This window comes from Protopterus annectens, chromosome 1.part0 (assembly GCF_019279795.1).
Source record: "Protopterus annectens isolate FY-2018-M chromosome 1.part0, PAN1.0, whole genome shotgun sequence".
NCBI lineage: Eukaryota > Metazoa > Chordata > Ceratodontiformes > Protopteridae > Protopterus > Protopterus annectens.
The window spans coordinates 1,384,461,437-1,384,474,375 of record NC_056725.1 but is presented as its reverse complement, the minus strand read 5'-3'; the positions used below and the strand labels follow the sequence as shown (position 1 = coordinate 1,384,474,375).

The window sequence follows — 12,939 nt, the reverse complement described above, 5'->3', positions numbered from 1 at the left end:
GGATATCACCAAAGGATACCTCAGAGGGTGACTGAGGGGACCTTTCCCCATCATCAAAGTTTGTGTCTTCAGTAAGGGACTCCTCTGTGGAGTCCATGTTCTTCCTCTTGCACAAGCTTTTTCGATGAACTTCCTCAGAGGGAGAAGCTGGGGAAGACAATGCAAAAGGGGTTTCCTGTGGGAGTACATCTTGAGGTCCTTGTGCCCGGTGTCCGCTAGGAGCGACTTGTGTATATTGCGGTCCAGAGGAGGGCGGGGAGATTGACAGCACAGTATCACCAGCAGACGCCAAAGCCTTATCAATTAGTTGGAAGGCCGGTCCACCTGAAGAGGGGTGAGTGTCCAGGGCAGGGGTCACCCTTCCCCTAAGTGGCTCAGCCTGCCAACTCGGAGTCCCTGGATGGCTGTGAAACACCAAATTACGTATGCCACAGCTGACATCCTGGGTTGTAGCAAAACTCTCCTGCCACGAAGGCAACTGCGGTTCCTTAGTGAGGTCCATAAAGGGAACCATACAGGGGGAAGACTGTGCTATATCAAGGGGCTTCAAAGGTAATGAAGGCAGAGAATAAGTATGGATCTTTGGTAAAGGGTGATCACCTCCCAAGGAAGGATAGGTCCTGGGTGGGTGGGATACCTCTGGCCAAAAGCACTTGATCCACAAGACGCAACACATTGTGTTCAGAGAGGCTTCTAGTGGATTTCACAGACATGGCTGACGGCGAGTCAGGTCTATTCAAAGATGGGGCAAGCTCAGTGTCCACCTCACCAGTCTGCACTGAAAACAAAGGGGTCGTAAGGGACTGAACTACAGGTGTCTGCACCGAGGAAATCATTGGTGCCGAAGTCATGGTCTGCACTGACAATAAGGTTTGGTGCCGAAGTGGTTTTCGGCACCGAGGCTGGGACCGAAAAAATCGGTGTCAATAACTGAGTTGTCGCTTCCGGGCAAGGTGTCGGAGCCGATGTGGTAACAGTCTGCATCGGCTGGATAGTCGGTGCCAGTGGAGTAGTCTGAACCAAGGAGCCCCTCGGTACCGATACGGTAAAGGCCATGCTAGTTGGTGCTGAAATCAGAGATGGCGCCGATGGCCTCGGTGCCAAAGGTCTAGGCACTGAAAGCGCTGGAGCCGAAAAAGTCAGATCTGAAGTAGAAAGTTTAGCCTTCTTGGGTCTCGGTTTGTGGGAGTCCCCAGCCAGGGACGAAGGAAGACACTTGGCCTTTGTATGTTCATCAGTCTTTTTCTTATGGGATCTTGGAGGGGTTGAAGCCTCCGACCAAGAAATAGCCTCTGAAAAAGGAGATTTAAGTAGCCCCTTCAATAACAATTTATTTTTCCTCTCAATCAACGTCCTGTTAGAGAAGTTCTTACAAGTTCCACAGGGCGGGTCAACTGATAAATGAGGCACACCCAAGCAATAGACACACAGAGAATGTGCATCTGAAGTAGGTAATTTATGGCCACAATCTGAACATCTCTTAAATCCTGGACTACCTTTTTTATCTGCCATGATAGGAAAGAAGGAAATCAGAAAGAATACCAGCAATGGTCAAGAAATACCCGAAGGTAAGGAGGAAAAGGGGTTTACCTACGACAGTAAAGAAGTAAATACCTCGCGGTAAATATGATGAAGGGGATTGAAAAAAAATTCAAGAAGGGATAGTCGCTAAAAGCGATAACGTAAGAGAAAACAATTTAGTTACTTTTCTGAGAGAAAAAGTTGGTTTAGACTAGTATGACAACAAAATATGGTACTTAGCTCAAGTGAAGTAGCTTGACACGACCGAATGGCGATGAGTCAAACAAAATCTGGGGTAACATGGAGAGGGGAATTCTGGGTAAAAGTTTTAGCTTGAGAGTTTGTAGCTGACACGAGCTTGGAAGATGGCCGGCTCGGTTCCAAGGTCGGAACCGATACTCACACATAAGGAATCAACAAGGATTAACAATATCAGATCAGTTTTTCCAGAAATGTTTACATTTTTACTTGTGTAAGGAGATATTCTTTTGCATCACCATGAATACACATTACCTTCACTATTCTTAGTTGTTACTAATGCTATTCCTATGTACCAGGATACTCCTTGTGATGCCCGTGCACTGGCCCAGTAATCAAGAAGCCTCAATCCTCACCACTAACACCAGTGAGGGGCAGCCACACTGAGAAGGATAACAAATATACACACAGTAAAGTACAATTTCCCTTAACTGCACACAGAGATCACAGTCTGGGGCTGGTTTCTCCCTTTCACTCCAGATCCCCAGTGGCACAGCTAGAGGGTCCAGATCTCAGCCTAATGGTAAAGCTAAAACCTCCAGCACCCTCTCTGTCCAACCAGTTCTTCGTGTCCCTACCCAAGTAGCTGACACACAAACACTTTGAGATATGAGCTATATACAAATACAATGACACTCCTGTGGAAGGCTGGCACATGTTCTCCAGCTATGCTCCTTCCTGCCAATCTATAAGGTAGTACCAGCTGCCACCAACCACTAATATCAGCTGCTAAAACATCCCTTACCAAAGGGTGTCCAGTTATTACCGTGCAATATTATTATGCAAATAGTGTGGCTGAGCAGCATGACTATTGGAGTGGATTTGTACAGTATCACTATATACATGCAATGTACTTTAGAGCTTAAATTATCTCTACGCAAAACAGTCACTGTTAAAAGGTTTAAAAATATTTAATAATAAATAATAAAAACACAAGACAATACTTCTTACTACACAGTGCTAGTCAAGAGTTCAGAGATCACAGGGAAATGCTTAAAATAATACAGTAGAATAGTTCTGACATCAATACAAAAAAACAGCTAGACTAAACTTACTATTTTCTATCTATGTCTAAGAGCAATCACAGTTCTAAATACACTTACATACAGAGCAAAGTAGAGTACTGGTGAGTTGTTGTCAGCATCAGACAAAATCTAAAATGCTCTCTGTCTGTATCCGAGAAAGTCCTTTAAATTGATAATACATCCTGCTGACTCATTTTAGATTACATAATTCTTAACAATTCTCTGGTTTCCCAGGCTAACAGAAACTCTACATTTACATTTCTTAGTAAGCTTGCACCTGGTCAGGAAACCACAACAATTAAAGGCATTATATATGTAAAATCTACAATTAACTCTGGTCTCAAAACAACAGAAAGAATCTGCTGGTTCAGACACCACGGCTCTGTGCCCTGAGATCAAACTGTCATAAAATGCTTGACTTAACAGCTTTGTTTCAGCAGAGTGCACTGTTGTTATATTTTTGCAGTTCAACATCCAATACAGTCTTCTCACATTTAAGAGAACAAGCCTATGGCTTTTATTAATATTTACAAAGACAGAGAATTATCTACAAAATTCTATCTAGCTAGGCTGGCAGCCTTCACATATCTGCACCCCCCCCCCCCCCCCCGAGAGCTCAAGCTAGTTTTTCAAGTGTTCCTTGAGAAACGTTGCTTGAGATGGTTAGGTCTATCTGAGTATATTTTACCCCATTCCCCGTCTTGATAGCCCACCTGCGTTGGCATTACTACTCCCACTGTGGTACTACACTGACATATATGCTTGCAACCCTAGGCTCCATCTTAGCAACTTGCCATTTTGCCCTACAGCATACTCTCTAGCTTCTTCTTCCATACAGATAAGGCTGACGTTTCTGAAGTACCCACACAATGGCTAGACATTCCTTTTCTACAGCTGCATAGCATTCCTCCCTGGGTTGGAGACCATGACTGAGATAAACCACTGGGTGCTCTTCTCCCTTTGAATAAATCTGGCTAAGTGCAGCCCCCACCTCATGGTTCAAAGCATCCACCTGCATAATAAATTATTTGTTGTAATCTGTACTGGCTAACACAGGTGGTCCTCCCAAAGCTTCTTTAAGCTTCTGGAATGCCTGCTCACATGCTATAGCCCACACTACCTTATCTTGCCTGTTCTTCCTTGTCAGGCCTGTGAGGGGAGCAGCTATGGTACTGTAACTGAGGACGAACTTTCTGTAGTACCCTACTGTCCCCAAGAATGCCCTCACCTGTTTTTTGGTAACAGGTGCAAGTCATGCCTGAATGGCTTCTACTTTCGCAGGTTCTGGCCTGAACTTACCACTCCCCACTCTATGTCCCAGGTAGGAGACCTGTGCCATACCCACCTGACATCTGCTGGTCTTAATGGTAAACCCTGCCCTCTGTAGTCTGCCCAGCACCTCCCTGACATGTTGAAGGTGCTCTTCCCAGGAATGGCTATAGATGCCAATATTATCTAGGTAAGCAAGGGCAAACCCTCCTGCTCCTGCTAGGATATGATCTACCAGCCTCTGGAAAGTTGCTGGGGCATTTTTCATCCCAAAGGGCATCTTTGTGAACTCATACAAGCCAAAAGCAGTCACAAAGGCTGACCTCTCTCTAGCACTGGGAGTCAAGGGCACCTGCCAGTAACCTTTGGTAAGATCAATAGTGGTAAGATACTTAGCCCCACCCAGCTGCTCTAGGGCCTCATCTGTTCTAGGCATGGGGTAAGCATCTGACTCTGTGTGACTATTTAATTTCCTGTAGTCCACACAGAACCTGGTGCTGCCATCCTTCTTTGACATCAATACCACTGGGGAGGCCCAGGAACTGTTGGACTCTTGCATTTCAACATCTCCTATATCTCCTCCCTCAGAGTCTGTTTGACTCTCTCAGGCACCCTATAAGGGGCCTGCCTAATATGCCTTTGGGGTCCTGTATCCACCTGGTGCTGCACCAGGTGGGTGCACCCTGGTTTCCCAGTGAACACATCCCCAAACTCCTGTAACACTGCTCGTATTTCTTGAACCTGGGTAGGAGATAGCTGCTGGGACATCGCTACCCCTTCCATTGAGGTGTCAGTCTGAGCCTCACTGAGGAGGTCAGTCACCAGATCTCCCTCAGACTCATCCTGCAATCTACTGCAAATACTCAGCAAAAGGGCCTCCCTATCATGGTAATGTTTCATCATGTTAACATGGTACAATTGTTGCCCCTGCCTCCTGCCTAGCAGTTCTACCAGGTAGTTAACATCACTTACCTTTATTACCACCCTGCAGGGTCTCTCCCAGTCTGCTTGCAGCTTGTTGTGTCTGACAGGAAGGAAAACCATTACCTGTTGCCCTGCAGCATACTCTCTAGTTCGAGGACTCTTGTCATTCCAGACCTTTTTCTGTTCTTGGGCTTCTGCCAGGTTTTCCTGGGCTAAGCCCATGAGTTCCCTGAGTCTTGTCCTGAGGTTTAGGACATATGCCACAAGTGACTCCTTGTGGGATTCACACTTACCTTCCTACTCATCATGAATTAAATCTAGAGGTCCCTCACCCTATGCCCATACAGCAATTCAAAGGGTGAAAAACCTGAGCATTCTTGGGGAACCTCTCTGTAAGCAAACAGATAGGGCAGATATTTGTCCCACTCCCTCTTACAGTGGTCTACAAATGCCCGGAGCATGAACTTGATGGTAGAGTTTAACTTCTCAACAAGCCCATTAGTCTGGGGATAGTAGGGGGTGGTCTTCAGGTGCTTCACCCCACAGTACTTCCACAGGCAAGCCAGTAGGTCTGCCATGAAATTGGAACCTCTGTCAGTTAGTATAGCGTTTGGGAGACATACTCTTCTGAAAATCTCTAACAAAGCATTTGCCACTTTTTCTTCCTCAATGGAGGACAAAGCCACTGCCTCAGGGTATCTTGTAGCATAATCTACTACCACTAGGATATACTTTTTCCCTGTGGAACTTGGGGTACTCAGAGGTCCCACAAAATCCATATCTACCATCTGAAATGGCTCCTGAATCACAGGCAAAGGCATCAAAGGAGCTCTCACCTTGTCTTCTGCCTTGCCTACCTTTTGGCACTGCTCACAGGTCCTGCAGTACCCTGTTACATCTCTGGAAATTCCAGGCAAGTAGAAGTTCTGCATAATACGTCTCTTTGTATGTTTTATGCCCATATGGCCTGCAAAGGGAATACCATGGGTTATGGCTAGACGCACCAGATGGTAGGCTTTAGGCACTACCAACTGCTGTATTCTCTCACCTTCTAGTCCTTCCTCAGGGGTCCACTCTCTATACAATAACCCTTTTTCCCAGTACACAGATTCCCCCTTTCCTTGAGATTCAGGTGCCTCACTAGCTACCTGCCTCAAGCCTTGTAATGTAGGGTCTGACAGCTGAGCCTGTTTCCCAGCTCCCCTTCCACAGGAAGTCTGGCATCCTCTGACAGTGGTGGCTCACTGTCAGCCTGGGCACTACTACTCACCTCTACTTTTGCAGTCACTCTGTCCATGGGAACATCAGTACCTACAAGCAGATGTGACTCACCTTCAGCCTCACTGCTAAAGCGTAGCATCCTCCCTGAAGTTACCACCTCACCAGTCCTGGCTGCAAGTATGCGGTCTGTCTGGGTCTCCCCGAGGCTACCATACCCACATGCTTGTCTTGAAGCCTGACTGTGTGTAACTGCATTAACACATAGGGAAAAATTTTGATGAGGCAGTACTATCAGGACATCTGCAGGATGGTAGTTCGGTACCCCTGTTGTCTCAAGACAACCTACTACTGGCATTTTGTCTTTCCCACTTACTGACTCTCTCATCCTTTGTTCTCCACCTTGCCTCCATGGACCTCTATATGCCACATGGCCCCACTGGTTGTATTCAAAACTTTTAACCTTAGGTCCTTGACATGTACCTGGACTAGTGGCTTCCCCTGCTACAGGCAGATTCTGTTAGGACAGTCTGGGCTGCCCACCATGGATTCCTTTAGACCCATGAGCAGTACTGAGGGTCCCTTTCCTGTGCAGGGATGCCCTGCTTGCTATGTATAGGCCTCCCTTCTTCCCAACTCTTCTGAAGTAGCACATCGTCTATCAGCTAACCAGATCCTCATGTCCTCAGGAAAAGTGCTAAGGGCTTGTTCCCTCACCAAAAAGTCTGCCAGCCCTTCAAAAGTGGTGACCTGACATCCACTTACCCACCTATGAAAATAAGTGCTCTGTTCAGCAACATATTCACACACACTTTCATCTGCCTTGCTTCTATGGTCACAAAACTTTTTCCTAGAAGTTTCAGGTGTTAGCTTTAAAAAATTCTAACAAACAATTCTTTACAGCATTATAGTTGAAACAGTCAAAGTCAGATATTTTGGACAAAATAGTTACAAGCATTACCATGGAGTAGGGGGATCAGGAACCGTACCCCGAGCCTTTGGTCAACAGCATACTGCTTACATATCCTCTCAAACATATGAATGAAACTATCAAAATTATCCCCCTCTGTAAACTGTGGAAGAAATTTACTGACCTTTTGTGCTTCTGGGGTCCAGGTACTCCCTTCCCTATTACCTCCATGACTCTGGCGAAGAGTCAGCATCTCCTTTTCATGCTGCCTCTGCCTCTACTTTTCCTCAGCTTCCAGGCATAGCAGTTTCTCATTCTTCTCAGCCTGGAGACATCTCAGTCTCTCTGCTGCTTCTGTTTCCAAATACCTGGCCTCCAACTCAAGTCTCTTTAGCTCCAGATGGATTTTTAAGTCCTCTGCAGAAATGGTGAGCTGTCCGTTCTCTGAGTGTTGTACACCTCTGCTGCCAGTCTGATTGTCCTCCTGATTGCTGTTTTCTGATGCAGCTGTGACCAAAGCTGCAATCATGTCTGCCTTAGTCAGGTTTCCATGCACCAGTCCATTAGCCTGGCAGATCTCAGCCAACTGGCTCCTTGACAGGTTGCCATACTCTCTGCTGACATGCTTGCCTGCTCTCCCTGACTAACTATGCTAACAAAAGAAATAAAACAGTTGTGATCTGAACTCTGAATATTCACTGCATGGCTGATTTAGAATACAAATACACCTTCAGTGATCACTGTACACAAGCTATAGGAACTCACTATCAACACCACTTACAAGCCAATTGCCAACCAATTAATATGTGGTGTGGAAATCCCACCACTGCCAAACAATTAATATGTGATGCCTGTGCCCGTCCCAGTAATCAAGGAGCCTCAATCCTCACCACTAACACCAGTGAAGGGAGTCCACATTGGGAAGGATAATAAATACAAACACAGTAATGTATAATTTCCCTTAAGAACACACAGAGATCACAGTCAGTCTGGGGTTGGTTTCTCCCTTTCTCTACAGATCCCCAATAAGACTCCCCACTGGTACCGCTATAGGGTCCAGATCTCAGCTTAGTTGTCAAGCTAAAACCTCCAGCACCCTCTCTGTCCAACCAGTGCTTCATGTCCCTACCCAAATAGCTGACACACACACACACACACACACACACACACACACACACACACACACACACACACACACACACACACACTTTAAGATATGAGTTATATACAAACACACAGACACTCCTGGGGAAGGCTGGCACAGGTTCTCTAGCTATGCCCCTTCCTACCAGTCTATAAGGTAGTACCAGCTGCCACTAACCACTAATATCAGCTACTAAAAAGGCCCTTACCAATGGGTGTCCAATTATTACCGTGAAATATTATTATCCAAACAGTAACTGTGCCTGAGCAGCAAGACTATTTGAGTGGCTTTGTACAGTATCACTATATACAGACAGTGTACTCTAGAGCTTAAATTATCTCCACACAAAACAGCCACAGTTGAAAGGTTTAAAAATATTTAATAATAAATAAGAAAAATACAAGACTATACTTCTTACTACACAGTTAGTCAAGAGTTCAGAGATCACAGGAAAATGCTTAAAATAATACAGTAGAATAGTTCTGACATCAATACAGAAAAACAGCTAGACTGCTCTTAGATATAGACAGAAAATAGTAAGTTTAACCACAGTTCTAAATAAACTTACATAGAGAGCAAAGCAGAGTACTGGTGAGTTGTTGTCAGCTTTAGACAAAATCCAAAATGCTCTCTCTCTGTCTCTGAGAAAGTCCTTTAAAATTGATAATACATCCTGCTGACTCATTTTAGATTACATCATTCTTAACAATTATCTGGTTTCCCAGGCTAACAGAAACTCTACATTTACATTTCTTAGTATGCTTGCACCTGGTTAGGAAACCACAACAATTAAAGAACTTATATATGTAAAATCTAGCAATTAACTCTGGTCTCAAAACAATAGAAATAATCTGCTGGTTCAGACACCAAGGCTCCGAGCCCTGAGATCAAACAGTCATAAAATGCTTGACTTATCAGCTTTCTTACAGCAGAGTGCACTGCTGTTACATTTTTTACAGTTCAACATCCAATACAGTCTTCTCACATTTAAGAGATCAAGCCTATGGTTTTTATTAATATTTACAAAGACAGAATTATCTAAAAAATTATATCTAGCTATGCTGCCACCCTTCACATATATTCACACTCCTGACAAGGGCAATCATGCTTTAAGAGTCTAACACAGCTTGAACTTCTCTTCTCTCTAGAAATCTAGTACACTTGATCAACTAAGTTGTAATACAATGACATAATGCTGACACAATTATTCTAGCTGTAGTCTTCTCGTACTCCATAGGACAGACTTCATTTGTAGCATGCATTCATGTTTTCACATTCATTTTTCCTACAAACATTTTATTCAGTGTTAGCAGCATAGAACTTAGAAATGTGACCCATTCCCCTGCACATAAAACAAAATAACATGTTAACACATTTCTTGCTACTTTTTACTTCGTAGAAGCAGAGACATTTCCAACCAAACTTTATGCTTGGAAAGAGACAATACAGATTTATACAATGTATCATTAACTAACAAACATTCTACTGAAGTTGCAAGCTTATCAGAGCTCTTGGGATCACTTGGCAAGAACCATTTTCTTACATTACTAGGCAATGTCCTTTTAAACCTGTCTACTGTTACAATTTCTAGCATTTCAATTTACTGCTGCTAAGTTTTAGCAATAGAGTTAAAATGCATTTTAAATTATGCATTATGCTTACAGGTCTGTCAACATTAAACATTCAATTATAAGATTATTTTGTATTGTCACAGATTATTAACACCCTACCCAAAATTTCATTCCTGAATTTGTCGTAGTCCATTAAATCAGTTCCTACCAAACTTATATAAATTTTCAGTAGCTCTCCTTTCAGCTGCCATGCCCGGAGTTTTGCCCAGTTTGCTTGTCCCTAGTTCTGTAAGGTGGCATAATGGTCAAATACCATCAGACAGGATTCCTGACCAATCTCTTTGCTTATTATTTTTTTTTTATTTCTTCATAATAAACACATTCCTGGGATTACTGCATATACTGTCTAGCACAATGGATTGTTAATATAGTTGTAACAGCTTCTGGGCAATCTCTAATTTAGCCATAACCTGCTTTTTTAAGCCATCCATGAATGGGATCTCCAGGGATCATCAGCAGAAGAAAATAATTGTTGGTAGCTACACAGAACCAGCAGTAGAAACACTGCAGGAAAGTAATGGCAACAGGGGATTAATATCGCAAAATGTTAAGCACTTGGCAGCAGAAGTATCACCAGGAATGATATATGGCAAGTCTCTGTACATATGCCACCAGTGTGAAGTCCAAGAACACGTTGGACCTATAGAGATCATTAGAAGGAAATGCATTTTGTATTGTATACTCACAAAGGAAAAAAAAAAACACCAGTTTTAAAACAAACACAAACAGTAATTTCCAGGTTATCTCCAGCACATACATTGTCTATTTAGTCCTTCCACTAATGCACTGCATTTAAATTAAATCCAGGACTGCAGCCCTCTCCCAGACCAAGATTCAAGCTCTGAATTGTAGGTCATTTCACTAGGTACATCTCTCAATAAACTGCATTTGGGCTATTGTACTCAATGCTTCCAGAATTTCCAGGCAAGCTCTTGCTTTCCACTTTGCTGATCCTCCACTTGAGGAACCAACTTCCTGAAATCCTATGAAAAGCCACCTTCCTTTCATGCAACAGTAACTGGCAATTAAGACCACAATTCTGACCAAAACAATAAGGCTCCCGACTTTCTGTCATAATCTTCTATGCACAAATTACACTAAAAGAGACACTTCCAATTTTCTATACCAAACGTGTGTGTGTGTGTGTGTGTGTGTGTGTGTGTGTGTGTGTGTGTGTATTTGTCTGTCTGTCTGTCAGTCAGTGTACACACACATTAATTCCTAACGCACTGCAGTTAAAACAAGAGAGGAAATGTAAGGCTGAAGATAAGGATTTATGACTTAGACAAGAATGCACAGAATAATACAATTCATTTCAAAACAATAAAATAGGAGTAAACCAGAGACACTGATTAATTCAAAATAAGATCTGGAAAAAAGTCAATCCTATACCTTTCTAGTACGGGTAATATAAGGCTAAAATGATTATATCAGACAGAAATTTATACTAACACACCCACAATTATGTTCCTTCGGCATTCAATAAAGGAAGCAGGGCAGAACTTCTTGATAAAAATGGAAAAATGACAAGATATATTTCCTTAGAGTCATGCATACGTTGATCCTTAACCAATGTCTATCTCCAATCACAGCACAAAAAGAGGATGGAAGGTGTTATATAAGGTGAAACAATGTCTAATGATCAATGTTTTTAAACACCTTTATTGAATTATCACTTGTGACATAGACAAAGTAAAATTATATAAAAATAATCAAAACTATGTTGACAAGTTCACATCTACATTATAATTCGTCTTTTATTATGTACCATATAAACTAAGCAACATTACATAACTGATTCAGTTCCTGCCTTCCCTTATATCTCATTCTTCCTTCAAAACATTTTTCTGCATGTATTGTTCCCACAATTTCCATTTTTTTCTATATAATATATTCCTACTCTTTTCTAAAAATCCCACTTCCAGTTCTTTTATCTCTGTTACAATGATCACTACCTTCAATTATAGTTGGTATAGAATTTGATTTTGATTTTCTAGTAGTTGCTTTTTCAGCAGCCACCAGAATTAAACTTAACAAGGCCTCACCATGTCTAGGCAATTCAGATCCTGTATCCCTACTCAAAAGGATCATTTCCGTAGTTAAACTCATTGGTTGCCCAGTATTCCTGACAGAGTACTTTGTACTGAATTTCTAAAGTCTGTCAAATCATTACATTCCCAAAACATATGCTCCGTTACCTTTTTCCTCCTCATCACATTTCCAGTATCGACCTGTGGAGAAATTCTTTTGAATTGGCTTGGGGTATAAAAGTATCTATGCAAATGCATCCAAAGCAGAAATCCTAAACCTTCATAGGAGATTACTAGGCTAATGGCTCTGGGACCCTTACAAGTCTAGCCAAGAGTTTAGAAACCTCAATCAGCATCTGTCACCCCTGTCAGTGAGGGACACAGGTGAAACCCCTGGGGCAAATTTGTGGTTCCCATCCACTTATCAAGGTTGCACTTGAAGACGGTCAGTGACGCACTTTGTTCGATGTGTATGGGGAGTCTATTCCTGAGACAGGGCAGCTTCTGGGAGACAAACCAGTCTCTCCAGCAGCTTTTGTTAATGTCACATATTAGATTTAAGCCTTTCAATTGGTTACTACGTGAGGAGTTAGATTTATGGATATGGAGCATCTCCAGTAGAGCAGGGTCTGATATTGCCTTGTAGGAGGGACACAGACCACCTCTGAGCAATCTGTATGATGCAGAGTGATTGTGATTTCAGACAGGTGTTGGAGTCCATGAATTCGCTTAGTTAGGTATTTCTGTGGCCTTTCCAGTTGCTGCAGGTATTTGGAGAGGTACATACTAAAGGGTGCATTGTACTCAACTATTGGAGGAGTACAGAGAGGGAATAAAGTACAGTTGTGTACACTTACCATAAATGTAGATGTTCGAGTGTATTCACTGTTGCAGTCATTACATTTGGGTAATCTGCTGGCAGGTTGCCCTCAGTCGGTCTGAATTCCAAAGTCTTGGGTCCTGCGTCGATTGCTGTCTCCTCTTCCATGATGTCAGGTCGTCAGGGGTA

At 42.9% G+C, this 12,939-nt stretch overlaps 1 protein-coding gene across 1 annotated transcript in view; it reads right to left on the bottom strand.

Annotated features, from left to right (window-relative positions):
* ANKRD6 (ankyrin repeat domain 6) overlaps nucleotides 1-12,939 on the bottom strand; it is a 1,808,044-nt gene that overhangs the window by 1,735,584 nt on the left and 59,521 nt on the right. The gene's annotated exons all lie outside the window — the stretch shown is intronic.